Consider the following 17,409-nt stretch of genomic DNA (forward strand, 5'->3'; position numbering starts at 1 on the left):
TGTCAAAACGTGCCCTAATGACAGGAGGACTGGAGGATTAGACAAATATTAACATCATCATGGGAAACCGATGGCTCTGGTTCGTGTTGATATCTCAGGTTGAAAGCACCAACACCTCTTTATTGCATTTTAAATCCAGTATTACCCAAAGCTTACAGTTTCATATACTTTTTCACATACCTGCTAAACTAACGTAGTGTTGTGTTTCACAAAACCTTTTTTTAAATTGGATTCATGTTTGTAATGCATAAATTACAATGCATGTAACATAGGGACCTCCTATAGAGAAATTTATGAAAGAAACATAGTATGCTTAGACATTCTTGCGGATGTTCTATTGGTTGATGCTTTTGTCTGTCCATTCTTGTCATTACCACATCTAAAATTAGCAGTTTCACAGTGAAAGGATGTAATTATTTCTAAACCATGGTTTCACATGAGCAACGTACCTTTTTGAATACAAGCCAAAAGCCACACAAAGACATAAAGTGTCTTTTTACTGACTATAGTAATTGGTCTGAAATCCCATAAAACCCCCCAATTTAGCAGGAGCATTTCATTAGCTATAAAAATGGCACTTTGGACCTAATCAGACACCTACTGAGTAATAAAAGCACGGAGAAACGTGTGTCTTAACATAACATACACTCTGCCACAGACACAAACTTCAGATGTTAAAATGTCTGTGGAATATTAGGCAATGCAAGACAATATTACACCATTTAACCACACTGTATGTCATAACCTGGCACAGAATGTCATAAATTCATCAAAGGACATTTCTCCATAAATGAACATGTGAAAATGTTCAGCAGTCATAAAGTGCTTTCTGTGGATTTTAGGGGTGCTGCTGGGACACTTCACCTCAACAGTAAGGATTTGTTCATTTGAAATAACCTGTTTGTGTACATTTGAAAGGGGGCCTTCATAAAAGTCCACCTCAGTACCTGATCACGGCCTTGTATGACGCACACACTCGTACTACTCTAGGGTCGAGGCAGCTCGCCTTTGATGTGTGTTACTGCATGTGTGTTTGGCACCTCCAAGAGCCCTGCCGTTTCCCAGAGAACCGACGAACAGCCAGAAAGGCGAAACATGTCTGGAAAAACATGAGCTCTGGGTGAAAATAATTGCGTCGCTGAAATAAAAGCTATAAATCAAGGTGCCTTTAGGGAGGTTATGAAGTTCAGACTAAAAGATGTGGTGCCTTAAAACACTGACATGTTAACACATATGCAACGCAGGGATTTTCACACACACATCTACAGATGGCCATAATTGTATACAAGTGTGCATGTGTCCAGATTGTTTAAATCACAATACACACAGGTGTGTGACAACAGATGCATGCTTACCGACGTGCACACATAATAAATAAAAACACTTGATTCGATTAGGTTTGTTCCTTCTAGTAGGCTAATTGAAGAACGTACGCTTTTGTATGTTTTGAAGGACGGCATGTTTACAGCGCTTTAGTCAATTCAGCTACACTACTTTCTCCACAGGCCTGAAATAAATGAATCCCCGGCTGAGTCTTTAAAGCACCATTTTACATTTACAAAAAGAGTGACTTGGTTTGTAATCTGATGAATGCTGGAACCAGTCTGAATATGAAACAATGGTGCCGTTTATATTGAACAGAACCTGCTGATTGACCCCAGGAGTTGAAAGGTTGTGGCCCAGGTCACTTCTTAGCGCCTAAAGCAGCGAGCACGGGCCAGATGTCATCTTCTAATTGAGACCTTGCCTAGGTACTGACACACACACACAATGCACATAGTGAGTTAAGTTACATTATTTGTCTAGTGTGGGTAAATTATTTCTATGTGCAGATACTATGCAAACGGTAACCAGCTTTTGTCTGACACAGTATTTATTTCAGGTTAGGTTTCATTAGTTTAAATTGCATTGCAATATATTACCATGTGTTATAATACAATAAAAAGTGTCGTATTTCTATTTATGTTCCTTTGCACAGTAACCACTGCATAATTGTATTTGAAACTGCTTTGCAATAATGCAAAACTGTGAAAACACTATTTTAAAAAATAAGGGAATTGTATCTGTTTTCCCAAAGCCTCTTCACTTTGTCAACTCAAATAATAACTAAACAACAAAGTAGTCCCATTCTAATATTGCAGAATAGAATATAGAACATTGGTAATTCTACTAAATTTGTTTTTAATATTGGAATTAGATAAACTTCTATGTGGCAATATGCTAGCATTCACTCCTGTCAATATCAAAAATGTATGAGAATGGCAGGACAGTTTGTGTCCTGTTTGAATTTTCTAAGCCTAACATCTGTTTAGATTTAACTTGGCAGATTTCTCTAATAAGCAATGTGTAAACTGTTTTTAAAATTCCAAATGGTTTAAGTCACTTGCTTTGTTTTTTTCAGCATCTCGAACAACTGTTGTATGTTTCTTTTTTCCCTTTTCTGGGCAACACTCCTGCAAAACTTCTGCATGAATTATGTCCACAAATGATACCATCTGCAATGAACTTCACTGTTAAATTACCTGTTCAGTTTCCTAATACAGGTGGTAAAGGATGTTTTGTGCGTGCAGAGAGAAAACAGAAAGGTGGATGATTTGAACAGCCCAGTGCTGACAGACAATCAGAGACGGTAAGCGGCAGACAGACAGATGGCATTTTTGTCCAAAGGAACTGTCATTCGCAAATTTCAAAGAACAATGGATGAAAGAGGAAGGTGCACATGAAGTATTTCGACACAGGATTCTCTCTCTCTGTTAGTCACACACAAACATAGCGCTGGAAAATACAGAAGCATTGTTTAATAGCACTGATACTGAGCTAGACTAGGTGAACAACATCAGTCGTCAGGCGAGACGCAGTTGACATAGAAACAGATTGATTGATGATCTAAACGCACACGCAAACATGCCCCAATTATTGTGCTCATGTACTCGGAAAGAAAAAAGACTTTTCGTTTTCAAACTATGTCAAGGTGTCTTTTAACCATGAGGAATTACACACAGTGTTTATTTATAAACATTAGCAGATTATCTGCCATGATATTGATGTAAGGCATGCCTTTACAAGTAAATTAATGTTGTAATGTATGTAACAGATTTCCACCTTCAAGCCAAACAGGCATGTAGCCTGAGAAAAAAAACATGTCTAGACACATACAGATACACAAGCAAAAAAAAGCAACTCACCACAGTAAGTACTTCAATTCGGCTACAGTTGTAAATCATTTTTTGCACAATACACAATAAGTTGTAAACATTCTTTTCGTGCAACTTCTATACAATCAAAGAATTCAATAAATACCTCGCAATATTTTTTATCTATAGTTTGTAAATTCGCTTTGCTTTTCCATGCTTAAAATATCCTGTGACATAATAGTTATAATAATAGTGTGAAAGTATAATTATAATGATAATAACTTCTTTAATCTTCCCTCATTTAAGTAAAGCAGTACGTGTCATTCATGTAAGAGTATTTTGACAAACCTGTGATTTTGAGCTGGATATTAATCAGACGCACCCTTTTCCCTATAAAAATAAAACAGCAGACTGTGGTCACTGTGGTTTTCTGTAGTGAAAAGTTTTGTTGAATTGTTTATTCCAGGACCAAATATACACGTATCTGGAGAGTCCCCTGGAAAACCGCAACGAGATTGTTTTAGCCGAGCTAATTCTAAGTCTAAGTCTAGTAATACCAAATGTAAAAACTAAAATCATGACAGTGTTTGTACGACATGCTCTTTTATGTATTTCTTTAAATGCTGAGAAAGACTGTGTGTTAAGGGTTTTGAGTTTAAAAATATTTTTATTATGATCATAGCATCGGTTTCTGGGTAACTAAAGCACCAGGTTGCTGAAACCTGTACATTTTGTAGAGGGGATCTTAATAACAGGTAGGGGAGTCGTTGTTTGTTGACCTCCTTGTACAAACACACAACACATTTCCTGTAAGGAAGCATCAAGCAATCCTCATGCATCACTCACGGCATTCAAATCAGCTTGTTGAAATGTTCCCATTGAATTTGGATAATTGCCCTGCTGTTTAAGGTGTTTACCTGGTCTTTATAGAGGAGCGTAGAGAAGGTCTGGCCTGTCAAATTTGTTTGCCTTCAAGATGACTGCTACGGACACATTTGTTGACATATGCTTCGAAGATGGTACAGGAATGCATATTTCTTTTAACTATGCATAAGAACTAACTTTGCAGACAAGGGTGCATCCTGCACGACCCCATGACTCTGATGTTCATGTTTAGGTGGATGTAAAGGTCACTTGTGAAATTGAAATAACAGGAGCCAAATCACAGCATGGCATCATATTGGTTTTGTCATTGGAAGGACTATGACTATCAGTAGTTAGGTAAGTCTTTGAGAGTACTTAAACAGAGAAAAAATACCTTTTTTTAAGACACGTCAGTGTGTGATACACTGCTTAAAAAAAATCTAATATAGCTATTCCAAAGCAATGTTGTCTATACAATTCCTCATTTTATGTTTTTCAGTATCATATTTCTATGTAGCACAAATCTCAGAATTCATGTAAACAAAGGTTTGCGTATCGGTGAAGTCCTGAGAGCTTCAGTAGTTTATCAATTCTGAGCATCAGGCTGAACTTATTGATATCATCAATGTCTCAGTGAGAACCTGATGATCTTGATAAGGAGTTTTTTTCTGATGGCTGCCAGCTCACATCGTTGATGTGTCTCTTGCAGTTCAGTGATACTAAGTAAGTCAAACTTTACTGTTTTACGTTAACAAAACTGAGCCAACACAGCGAGTGAATTATGTCACCCTGCCGTATCTCTTTGCTTTCACTTTAATGTCACTGGTTTAGGTTTAGGTGAACGTTTTTAACTTTGCACATGCAAAAGAACTACCTAAACAAAAGACCAAAGTCTACGTCTGTTCAATATGTTTCCACACACATATATTCTTGCTCTGACGTGTCTCTCTCATTCTTATGAGCACGGCATTACATAAGGAACGAAGCTGTAAAAAGTCCTCTCAGTATTTCAACGTCATCTGTGAAAAAAATGACATACCTGTTGAGACGATCCAGTGGGCAGATGGAGAGTCAGACGAGTGAAGCTCAGTTGACTTCAGATGTTTCTCTCTCTTTCTGAATAGAGAAGCCTGTTGCATTCTGCCTTTCTCTTTCTCTCACCCCCACACTCAGTCTACCTCCTCATTCGCTCGGCCGTTTATGCCCTCCCTCTTTCAATCTGACTTTCTCTGCCATGCAGCGTTCTTAAAACCTGCTCTCACGAATACAGTAACGTTCTGACTTATTTGACTAGTCTTCTATTTTACTCCCTCTGTTTTCCTCTCAGAAATCATTATGCTCTTTGATGCAGCTCCTGTCATGTGACACACGTATAGTACATCAAATATACAGGGCTTTTTTTAGAAGCTGCGGAATGCATGAGGGATGGAAAATCAGTTCCAGAAAGCTTAAGTTTCCCTCTTTCTGCCCCCTCCAATGCCATCTGCCTCTATACTTCTGCTCTTATAGCATCTCTCCAGCCCCCCTTCATCACCTCCCACCTTCTTTAAGGTATCAGTTTCTACATACTATTATCCTTCTCTTTTTCTTCTCGCATTTGATTTTCAAACTGCTTGCTCTGCTTTTCTCTTCGCTTTTCTTTCCATCCCCACTCATACGTGTTTCTTCATTTGGATTGATCTTCTTTTCCATGTCTTCCATGTCCACGAAGATATACGCACCCCCCTCTCCAAAAAAGTTTACATTTTACATTTACATTCAGTCATTTAGCAGACGCTTTTATCCAAAGCGACTTACAGATGAGGAAACATTGGAAGCAATTATAACAACATAGGCAACAAAATACATAAGTGCATCAAACTAGTCCATTAAAGCCTAACACAGTATAAAAAGCTAAGAATGGTGAGGTTAGTAATTTTTTTTTTTATAAAGAAGGAAAGGGAAGAGAATTAGGAAAAATCAATCAGTGACGTGTTGACGGAAGAGATGCGTTTTTAGGCGTTTTTTAAAGATGGCAACCGAGTCTGCTGATCTTGTAGCAGCTGGTAGATCATTCCACCAATGTGGAACAGATCCAGAGAAGGTACGGGAGAGTGACTTTTTTCCTTTTTGGGATGGTACCACTAGTCGTTGTTCCTTTGCAGACCGCAGTGATCTGGCAGGAACATAGATCTGCATTAGCGAGTGGAGATACGATGGTGCAGATCCGGTGTTGGTCTTGTAGGCCAGGAGCAAAGCTTTGAACTTTATGCGGGCGGCAACAGGGAGCCAGTGTAACCTGATGAAGAGCGGAGTTACATGCGCTCTCTTCGGTTCATTGAAGACCACTCTTGCCGCCGCATTCTGGATCATCTGGAGAGGTTTGATTGTGCAAGCAGGAAGTCCAGCCAGAAGCGCATTGCAATAATCCAATTTGGACAGGACAAGAGCCTCGACTAGGACTTGCGTAGAGTGCTCCGATAGGAAAGGTCTAATTTTCCTAATGTTGTAGAGGATGAATCTACAGGACCGGGTGGTGCTGGCAACATGACTTGTGAGGTTAAGCCGATCATCGATTACCACTCCCAGGTTTCTGGCTGTGCTGGACGGTGTAATCGTTGATGAGCCTAGTTGAATGGCAAGGTTGTGGTGAATCTTTGGGTTGGCCGGGATCACAAGCAGTTCCGTTTTTGCAAGGTTTAGCTGCAGGTGATGATCCTTCATCCAAAGCGAGATGTCACTCAGGCATGCCGCGATGCGAGCAGCGACCGTCGGATCGTCCGGTTGAAATGACAAGTAGAGTTGTGTGTCGTTGGCATAGCAGTTATAAGAGAAGCCATGCTTCTGAATGACCGAGCCGAGGGATGTCATGTAAATGGAGAAGAGTAGCGGTCCAAGCACTGAGCCTTGTGGCACCCCCGTGTTGAGCTGTTGGGACGCGGAGACCTCATCTCTCCAGGATACTCTGAAAGACCTACCCGAGAGGTAGGACTCAAACCATTGCAACGCCATTCCAGAGACACCCATAGCACTGAGAGAAGCCAGGAGGATGTGATGATTGACAGTGTCAAAGGCAGCAGACAGATCCAGTAGGATGAGCACAGATGACATGGATGATGCTTTTGCCAGTCTCAGGGCTTCGATGACTGAGAGCAGTGCAGTCTCTGTGGAATGACCGGTCTTGAACCCAGACTGATTGCTGTCCAGGAGGTTGTTTTGCATGAGAAAGGAGGAGAGCTGGTTGAACACAACTCGCCCCAGGGCTTTGGCGATGAAGGGAAGAAGAGAGACAGGCCTGTAGTTTTCTAGCAGTGTAGGGTCCAGGGTGGGTTTCTTTAGAAGCGGTGTGATGCGGGCCTCTTTGAACGCTGTGGGAAATGTCCCAGTGGTGAGCGAAGAGTTGATGATGTGGGTCAGAGCGGGCACAACCGTTGGAGAGATGGCCTGGAGGAGATGGGTGGGGATGGGATCCAGTGGGCAGGTGGTAGGGTGGTTGGAGCCAATGACCTTTGAGACATCAGCTTCAGACAGAGTAGAAAAGGTGGGGAGCACACACGTGTCAGGGATGTGGCACGTAATGCCACTTCCTGTGTCCTGAAAAAGCAATGAATGGTATTACACACATGTATAAACACACACACACACACACACACACACACAAAACCACTGTCATCAGTCATACAAATACACGCCCCTTGCATGGTGCTCTGTGGCAATATCATGATCAATGTGTGGTGACTCTTTCTGGATGATGTACTCTATAAACACTGTAGTCCAAAAGTTGATTGCTCTGAGATTAGATTTTGGGTCAGTTCTCTTTGTTGCCAGACTCTGAACCTCTGTAGATGCATGTCTATACCTGTACATGATTATACAATGTAACAACCTATATGTGACCCTGGATCACAAAACTAGTCTTAAGTAGCATGGGAACATTTTTAGTAAAAGCCAAAAATACATTGTGTGGGTAAAAATTATAGATTTTTCTTTTATGCCAAAAATCATTAGGATATTAATTAAAGATCATGTTCCATAAAGATATTTTGTATATTTTCAACCCAAAATATATAAGAACTTTATTTTTGTGAGTGGATGGCCTGACAGTGCCTCGGATGAACAACTTCAAAGGCGATTTTCTCAATATTTAGATTTTTTTGCACCCTTTATTTGCGGCTCCCGGTAATATACTGACGTTCTGTGAAGCGAATCAATCAGCCTTTGTAAGAAACTGAACGCTATTTACATTATTAGATCTAATCTCTGCCGAATGTCTTAAATGCGATCTTCTTGTGGTGTTTGTGGCAAAGTATTCACTGAAAAACATTAGTATGTGCCATAGTAGTTTTCATGAAGAATAAATATTAAATATAAAAATAGAATGAAGTTTCTGTTTTTAGAGAAAAATTTTTTAGAAAAAAAGATTTTTAGTAAGTCATTGTTAATTGACCAAATATTATTATGTGAAATCCATTTAAATTGGTCAAATTAAGTTTACTTATTTATTTTGTGTTGGGATCAATTCTTTTTTAAGATGTACCTATCTTGGCAGTTGATCTGTAGATCTCAGTATGCTTTGCTCTTCTGAAAACTGCATTAGGAGAATGATATTTCAGATTAACTGTCATTTGAAGTGCTTTTCAGTATAAATATATACTTTTTTGTTGATTTATCTTTCAGTTTAGGAGAGTTTTGGTAGTATTTTTAAGTTTGGGTTTTTTAAGCGGTTACCGTTTTTTCAGAAGAGCATTGCTTGTGCCTAGGCTGAGGGTGGCACAATGTTAGTCATGAATTGAGCAGTAACCGTGCTAATGCCAGTACAGAGACCACCAGTCTCTTCTAACTTAACCAACTATGTTGTAAAAATAGTACATTTATTTGTATTTATAGATATTTTATTTGTTTACTTCTAAATACTTTTACTAATTAATTTAAAAAATACTAAATTAATTTAATAAGTAATTTACTTTGTTCTGGTTTGCAAATTGTACTTGAATTATAGCAGAACATTTTACTTTATATTCATACAAATTGATACAGGGATTTTATTAAGAAAATTCAATGGGGTTTTTTTCAGCGCTTTCTGGTGCATTTAGCACCACCTACGAAAAGGGAAGTGTATAGTTTGCTTCCTGTGGCGTATACATGGTAGAGGTCTTCACGGGTCCAGAAATCTGTCCTCGAAGAGACCCGTGAATGTGCTAAAAAGCTGGGCCTGAAGCCGTGTAGACCAGAGAAATGTACTACCCAGACTCAAGTCCCAAGACTCAAATATTATTTAAAAGCTGGACCCGAAGCCGGCTGGAAAGATAAAGACAAAGACGCCACTGAACTCGATCATTGCTATTAACTTTGCTTTGTTTCCTGTCTAGTAACCTTTTTACAACCCTTCCTCCGATACCCACTCCGTCAATTCCAGGGTTAGTTCGGGGTGCTGCCTTGCTGTAATGTTAGCCTACACCCCAGGTGGCCACATATCGCTGCCTCTTCCTCCATTGTGGTGCATGCACGCATTTCCCGATGAAGGTCTGCAAGATGTCCAGCGAGTAGAAAATAACTCTCCGGCTCACAAGACGTACAAACCTACAGATCATCTCATGTCTATAGCTGTCAAAACCTGCTCATTGTCGTAACACCACAGGCCTCAGGCTCCCAAGGGAAACCTGCAGATCCGCAGCGTATCTACTCCAAGTTTACGGGCGATGTGCCAACTGTAAGGGCTATAGTACAACACTTTAGCCCTCGCCGTGTCCGAGCGAGTCCGAGTCAAAGTTGGCTTCCAGAACGAGACGGATATTATTGTGTCTGGTGATGCATGCGGTCTGTACCCCAGGGCATTGCCCAGGATGTGAGAGACGGATTCGGATCTTTGTGGACAGATTCGACAGGAGGCGGCTACCTTGGTCCTGCCCCTGCACCGGAACTCTTCGGTTGCAACCACCTTCTCGCTTGAAATGACTGGACTTGTCTAGGGAGTTTGCATATCCTCGAGGTCACTGTTGGTAGTCTTAAAAGCTATTGTTTCGTGTATGCCTTTGGTATGTCATAGAATAAAGCAAAGAAGCTGTGAAAAGAGATTAATTATTGCTTATTCTACTAAAATATTCTAAAATGGCCTGGACACATTTGTTGGTACCCCTTAGAAAAGATAATACATTATAATCAGTCATTCCGCCTATTTAAACTGAGAAAAGTAGTGACCATGGATCAGAAAAAAAAGGATAGAGCTGTCTGAGGAGCGAAGTGTAGAAAAAGAACCAAGGATAACTGCCAAACAGATACAAGCTAAACTGCAAGGTAAAGGTACATCAGTTTCTGATCGCACCATTCGTCGCATTTTGAGCAAGGTGGGCTCCATGGAAGAAACTCCACTTTTGAAAGAAAACATAAAAAGCCAGACAGGTGAAAAGCCACAATCCTTCTGGGAGAATGTCCTTTGGACAGATGAGTCAAAACTGGCGCTTTTTGGCAAATCACATCAGCTCTATGTTCACAGACGAAAAAATCTAGTTTTCAAAGAAGTGAACACCATACCTACAGTGAAGCATGGAGGAGGCATCATTATGTTTTGGGGCTGCATCTGGCACAGGGTGCCTTGAATCTGTGCAGGGCACAATGAAAACTCAAGATGAAACGCACAGACTTATTATGTAGTATTTCTGTGCTCTATATAATCTGCCAGGGTTCCAACAGATTTGGAGGTTCAGCTGTGTTGGTGGCCTGGTGGTTAGAGCATTGGGCTTGTGATCAGAAGGTTGCCAGTTTGAATCTCAGTGTCAGCAGGTCATGACTGAAGTGCCCTTGAGCAAGTCAATTTACCCCTGATTGCCCTGCAGTAATTTGCCACTGTAAAAAAACTACTTGTTAGTTGCTTTGGATAAAAGTGTCTGCCAAATGAATAAATGTAAATACAAACAGTGAATATAACACTGGATTTGAAGATGGTTTGAAACGTATAGATGGCCTGGTCCAGTGCTAAGAAATGCTGGACATGAACCGCATGCTTTAAGTAAAACTCAGTCATATGTCTGTGTTTTGTTGGCAATCGGCGCGAATACGTGTATGTAAACAACACAGACTTATAATAAACAGTTATGCAGGTGAAGTACTGTGTGCTTGTGCTGTAGTCCCCCCCCCCCCGGCACGCCTTCAGGAGGTCGTCTTTTTGGGAAAAGAATCGAATTTTTGTGTCTTTTATAAAAAAAACACTTGTGGCCTTAGAGCTAGCAAGGTACAACATAGACGTTGCAGCCCTCAGTGAGACCAGACTTCATGGAGAGGACTTCCTGACGGAGATTGGTGCAGGGTACACTTTCTTCTGGAAAGGGGTCCCCGAAGGCACTCGCCGGACCCATGGAGTAGGTTTTGCAGTGAAGTCCAAACTGCTGATAATGATAATGACCGACACAAACAAATTTTACTTATAATAAGCATGGCAAAATTACAGAGAACATAAGAATTGTCCATTTTGATTTTGTGGACACTTCATGATCTCAGACTTGTTTACATGCTGAGTGTATTAATAAACTTTCTAACAAACATTATTTTAGTTATCAAGGGATGTTGTTTCATAATTAAGGGATATAACATATATCAGAAACACATAAATACAAAAGAATGAAAGTAGGCGAAGCAAAAGGAAAAAATTGTATGGTTGAGTGAGTTTGTAGAGAACATAAAACAGGGCCTGGTTTGGAAGTGAGTGCAGAAGAAACCACAGAAGAATGGATTGAGCCTGAGACTGAAGGTATGTGTGTGTGCGCATAATGTCTTGTGATGTTGTGTCAGCATGTCTGCATGTGTTTTAGCATATGTACAAACATAATTTTATGCATGCACACAAAAGCAACACAAAAGAGGACATACGCACAGATGTAAAGCAGAACATAAACACAAATTACACTATGCACATGCACACTCTGGGGCAAACGCACAAAGAACGGACTGTGCTACATTTAAGACCTGGCAAGAACAAGATGAGAGAGAGAGAGAGAGAGAGAGAGAGAGAGTTTGTCAAGTTTAAGTTTTGGGTTTTAAGTGAAGCAGACATGTTAACTAATGAAAGAGCGCATTCATCCATGCACATACCCAAATGTGCAGTAACGTCTACATTTCAACTGTCCTTAAAACACACACACGCACCAGGGGCACAACTCTGGTTTGACAGGTGGGATGACCAAAACTGTGTTGGGTAATAGTATATTTTAATATCAGTTACAAATAGCCTAAAATTGTAATATGCCATGAATTATGACGAAAAAAATAAACACTTTTTTTGTTGAATGATTTTCAAATGCGGTATGAAAGCATCAGGAGCAGGACTTTGTTTAAATGCCTCTTTACTAAATGTATTAAAACGATGGGAACTTATTAGGATAATAAAACCCTACACCCAGAGCTGTAGTTTCTTTGCACATAGCACTGGTGCTAAAGAGAAGTAAAGATTTGTAGAACAGGCCGAACAGTTGTAGCACAAGTATAAAACAAGTGCAGTTCATCACAAGAATAGGAAGGTAAAGACAATGGCCATTCATTTTACATACAGATGGATACATTAGGGCTAAATATATTTTTGTTTACCTAAATTCATGAGTTCTGTGTTTTAGATTTTTTGTTAGTAATAGTAACAAGTCATATTTTTGTCCATATATAAAAATACTGTAGTATACTTTGCAGTAAAATTTGCAATAGCCTACTATGGTGTTTTTGAAGATTACTAGTAAATAATAAAATATACTACAGTGTAATGTAAATATTCTTTTAATTTCTCTGATTCCCACCCCTTAATTCGCTTTGTTTCCCTTTACCTACAGATATGAACTGTAGAGATACACTATTGTTCAAATAAAGTTATGTTGTACATTCTGTTGAATTATGCGATACATGTCAAGTCAAGTCAGCTTTATTTATATAGCGCTTATTACAATTTCCGTTGTTACAAAGCAGCTGTACAAGAAAACATTGACTATAAGTAAAACATAAAAGGTTATGGAAGTCAAAACACAGGTCAAATATCAGACACACAATAAATTCCTATATGCAGTGTTGATTAAATAAAACTATCAAATTCTAGCATGTGGGCTGTATTCTAAAGTATTACCATATTTTCATAATTTTATTGAAATTAAATGACTTTACAATTTGATATACTGTATGATGGATAAAGGTAAAACAGCGAGTTTTGCATCACTCAAACGCGGGTCTACCACGTCAAAACATATAAAAGCGTGCAATACTGCCTACACTACTAAAGTCACTGCGTAAATCATGGTTGTTCTTGCACTTTTCCTCTTACAATCAGATAATGGTGGGCAGACCTAGTGTAAATAGCATCTGCGGGCTATTTGCACGCACTTTAAATATATGCACTGTAAAATTAAGCATTAAATTGAAGAGGAAAGTGGAAAAATGCGATGGTCTTTTAGGCACAAATAAGTCCAGATAAATGTTCTAATGTACAGACCCCCTCACCAACAATGTTTAGAAGGCAATGACAATTTGATTAGAGCTTTTTAACCATACAATCGACATACTGACAAAACGGGCAATAAAAATCACATGATTAAATTAACTGTACTTGATCAAAATTGATTGTAAGCAGCAGGGGCAGTTGAGGGGTAGCTTAAGTCAAGTCAAGTCAAGTCAGCTTTATTTATATAGCGCTTTTTACAATTTTCATTGTTACAAAGCAGCTGTACAAGAAAAAATGACTATAAGTAAAACATAAAAGGTTATGGAATTCAAAACACAGGTCAAATATCAGACACACAATAAATTACTATATGCAGAGTTAATTAAATAAGACTATCAAATTCTTTAGACCAGAGACATTCATATATGTGTCAGAATAGATGGTATACACTTTAAAAACATATGGGGCCGATCACATTTTGCCTCTAAAACCGCAAATGGCACCTTTTTTTAATTTTTTCAAACGCTCTGGAGCTTACGCTGTAGTGGCGTCTGCTGTTGCTAAGTGCAGAGAGCACGAGACATATCAAGTGGCCCCGCCTCCCTTTTAAAGTATCAATGAAATCTTTTGAAAGCTTCTTGTAAATGGGAATTTTTGCATTTCACTTTATTGATGTCCTAAAGGCTAACTTATTTTGAATAAAAGGTGCATCTTTAGTAACGAACTTGAATGCGCAAAATATGTGAAATGTTAATGGCCCCTAAGTGATTTGTACAGGGCAGGGTAATAAAAACATTCACAGTGTCACAGTCACATCTGTCCCCATGCCTGTTCCCCCAGACTACACCTCCCAGCATTCTCCACGCTCCCACACCTGTCCCATGTTTGGCATCACCCACACCTGACTGTCATCAGCCTCATCACCGGACTGTATATATTCCCATTGTGTTTCTTTGTGCATTGTCCTGTCTCGTCATTGAAACCTTGGGCCCGTTTCAAGAATGAGGTTTAGTGGAAATGAGGGAAACTCTGGGTTTTCTGTTTCATAATGTAAGGTATGTTAAACCTGAGAAAGTGGGGTAACTCAAGCCCGTTTCGAAAAGAGAGGTAACTTATACTCCGAGTCAGTAACCATAGTAACTTACTCTGTGAACCTAACCTGGTCAGGAGCAGGTTTTCTTTCCGTCTCCTTCCCCTAATTAAAGTGCAAGTTGTGTACCTCATTCATTCATTAATACAGTCATTCATTGCAAACATTTTGATCACACAGAGACCAAAAATGTAATACGTGCTTTTATAGAGGATCCTGTATGTGAAGAGGCTGCATTAACTCATAGGGATGTACTCTGATTTCAGGAGAGCAATTTAGGATCATTTACCTGCGCATTTTTATTAAAACTGTTAAAATGTCTTTACAGTGAATTAGGTACATCAAAACACATCATCCATCCTTGCATCAATAACATCAGCCATCGTGGCCTTGTATTACATCAGAGCATTTTCTTTCCCTTACACGTTCTCACAAATAGTAGATCGAACCGCTGATCAGTCTGACTTTGACATGAGAGTCTGACACCCTTACAAGTGTCCTACACACCATGACTTCTCAAACTTATCACTAGAGCACCGATGGGGGAGAACATACGATTTATTATATTATTCTTATTATTTCTGTTTCATTAATTTACTGATTACTTTGCTTGTTTATTAGTAGATTTGTCTATTTATTAATTTAAAGTTACGTCATTTTTAGCACATTAGTAAATCCCCTGTATGCAGAGCTGAAAGTGTGCCTCTCTCTCAAGCGCTTTCTGCGGCCATGTTGCTTTTTTTGGTGCCATGGCATGGTGAATCATCATATCTGAGCCCCATTGATCATGTGTTGTCATAGTCGTGGTTCAAGCGCTTAACTCAAGGTAAGTGACAGAACTAACTCAAATCTGCTGTTCTGAAACCAAAAACTCAAAGTTTCGAATCTCGGTGTAAATCAACTCAGTTCACATTTGAACTCGGTGATGGTTGAACCTCCTTATTGAAACAGGCCCCTCGTGTCTGTAATCCATTTTCTCTCTTTGTATGTTGTGAATTGCATTTATACAGATGATTCCTTAAAAAAATATATTGTAAAATACAAATTAGACTGTAGCCCTTACCCGACCCCTATACCCAACCACCAATTTTGCAAATGCTGATCATACTAAAACACAAATTAGATCGTACAAATTCTTTTGAATTAGTCACCTTATACAAATTGCTATAGATTGTGTTGGACATACCCTAGCAACCACCTGAAACGCTTTTGCAAGCATATAGAAAAAACTAGCTAACATCCACCTCACCTTGGCTAAGTGATGGTGGGTTTTCTGTAAACAAACAACAGTAACGTGTTTCATCAGAAAATGTACACATCTCGTTTCAGTTTATCATGCAGTAGGGGTGTTTGTTACACAATTTCATGCATTTAGTAAGAAATGAATGTTTCTTAAATCAGCCAACGATGTCATCATGAACCTGCCATGAACTCACGTCTGTCAGCTGCTATTACTGTCTAACTGCTGTCTGCCTTGCAGTGGTCTTTTTCCTCTCTCCCCATTTCCCTTCATTTAAGCCTCCACTAGTTTCCATTCCTCTGTAATGGAACATCTATTTTTGCCTGAGTCGCCTCATAGTCGAGAGAAAGCCGCTCACCACAGTTTCTCTCTCTGTTTTTTTACTCTTTACTCTTTCTTTTCTTGCGTTTTTTTTTTCTTTCATTTCTTTCATGATTTTTCTTTGACATATCCTCACGATGATTGCATTTCCATAGGTTTGTAGCTGTGCCAAAATGTCCCAGGTTGTTCTGATTAAGACAGACATCATAAAAGTGTTTGAAAAAATCTCAATATAATGGTGGTGGTGGTGTGCTTAGAGTTAAGGAAAGGAGGAGTGGAAAAGCAGTTTGATGCACATATGGAAACAATTGTAACATTTCTACCAAGAGCATGACTTTAAAATCACAACTAGAGACAAATGTCTCATGCCTTTATGTAAAGAATCTGACTACTGAATTAACATTAAGGTGATGTGTGTTGTTTTTGCTGTTAAAGTGTTTTCACCATTTAACCATTGATTGGCTGTTTCCAGTTAAAAAAACATTTTTTCTTTAGAAGTCCAATGTTAATATTCAGGTGATAGTGACCTCTAGTGGTTAGATGACAATAGTACAGTGACATAACAGAAATCCTCTACAGGCAACTGTGAGCCTATGGTGTCATTGAGAAGGCTAGGTAGCAAAGTCACAGATTAAGGTGGGGTCAATGATGCTGAAATGTGATAAGACATTAAGGCTCAGTAGGATTCGCCACTAGAAGTCACATTTTCAAAACAACAACTGACGGTGCGTTACAAACGGGATCTATCACCCTGCGCAGAGCACTTCGTAAGGGGGAACCATACAAAACACAAGAAATCTGATCCTGGAAGTGAGTGTGGCATGGGAATGAGTAATGTAAAGTGTATAGTAGTTAATAGCTTTAATGCTGGAGATCGGGGTTCGAATCTCGCTCTTTGACCTTTTCCACCACATATTAGATCATGGAGGCATTTGTTTTCAATAAAATTAAGAAAGTTTTTTATAATTGGCTAACAAATTTTTAATCATAAAGTTAGGGGTAGGTGAAGGGATTTATCTAAATAAGTTATCATCCTTTTAATAGTTTTTTATAAATAATATGATTTACAACCTCAGTATTGTTGTGCATTAAACGTTATGCAACAATAACAAATAGTATCTGCCACTATTTATAAGTACCAATAGAATCTAACTTCTCCTACACTTAATCCAAAGAATATAAAGCTATTTTCATTAGTTAAAATGTAGTAACATATCGCAAAGAAATGATGTTATTTTCACTTAGTGTAAACAAGCATCTATAGCTATTGCTAGCTCGCATAGCCAGACTTTCATACCAAAAGGTCTGGGAACTTTATGACTGACAGGTAAAGCAACCAATCATGTTTCGATTTGTGCTGCGTAATGTTTAG

The 17,409-nt window shown here is 39.0% G+C and overlaps 1 protein-coding gene across 1 annotated transcript in view; it reads right to left on the bottom strand.

Moving 5' to 3' along the window:
- The window catches only part of LOC306909137 (retinoic acid receptor gamma-A-like), a 30,672-nt gene extending 25,542 nt beyond the window's left edge, over positions 1-5,130 (bottom strand). Inside the window, exon 1 of the mRNA XM_079482548.1 lies at positions 5,038-5,130. The gene's annotated coding sequence lies outside the window, so the exon portion shown is untranslated. The remainder of the gene's footprint in view (positions 1-5,037) is intronic.
- Positions 5,131-17,409: the final 12,279 nt, after the last annotated feature.

Source organism: Barbatula barbatula (assembly GCF_947034865.1).
Source record: "Barbatula barbatula genome assembly, chromosome: 20".
NCBI classification, from domain to species: Eukaryota; Metazoa; Chordata; class Actinopteri; order Cypriniformes; family Nemacheilidae; genus Barbatula; species Barbatula barbatula.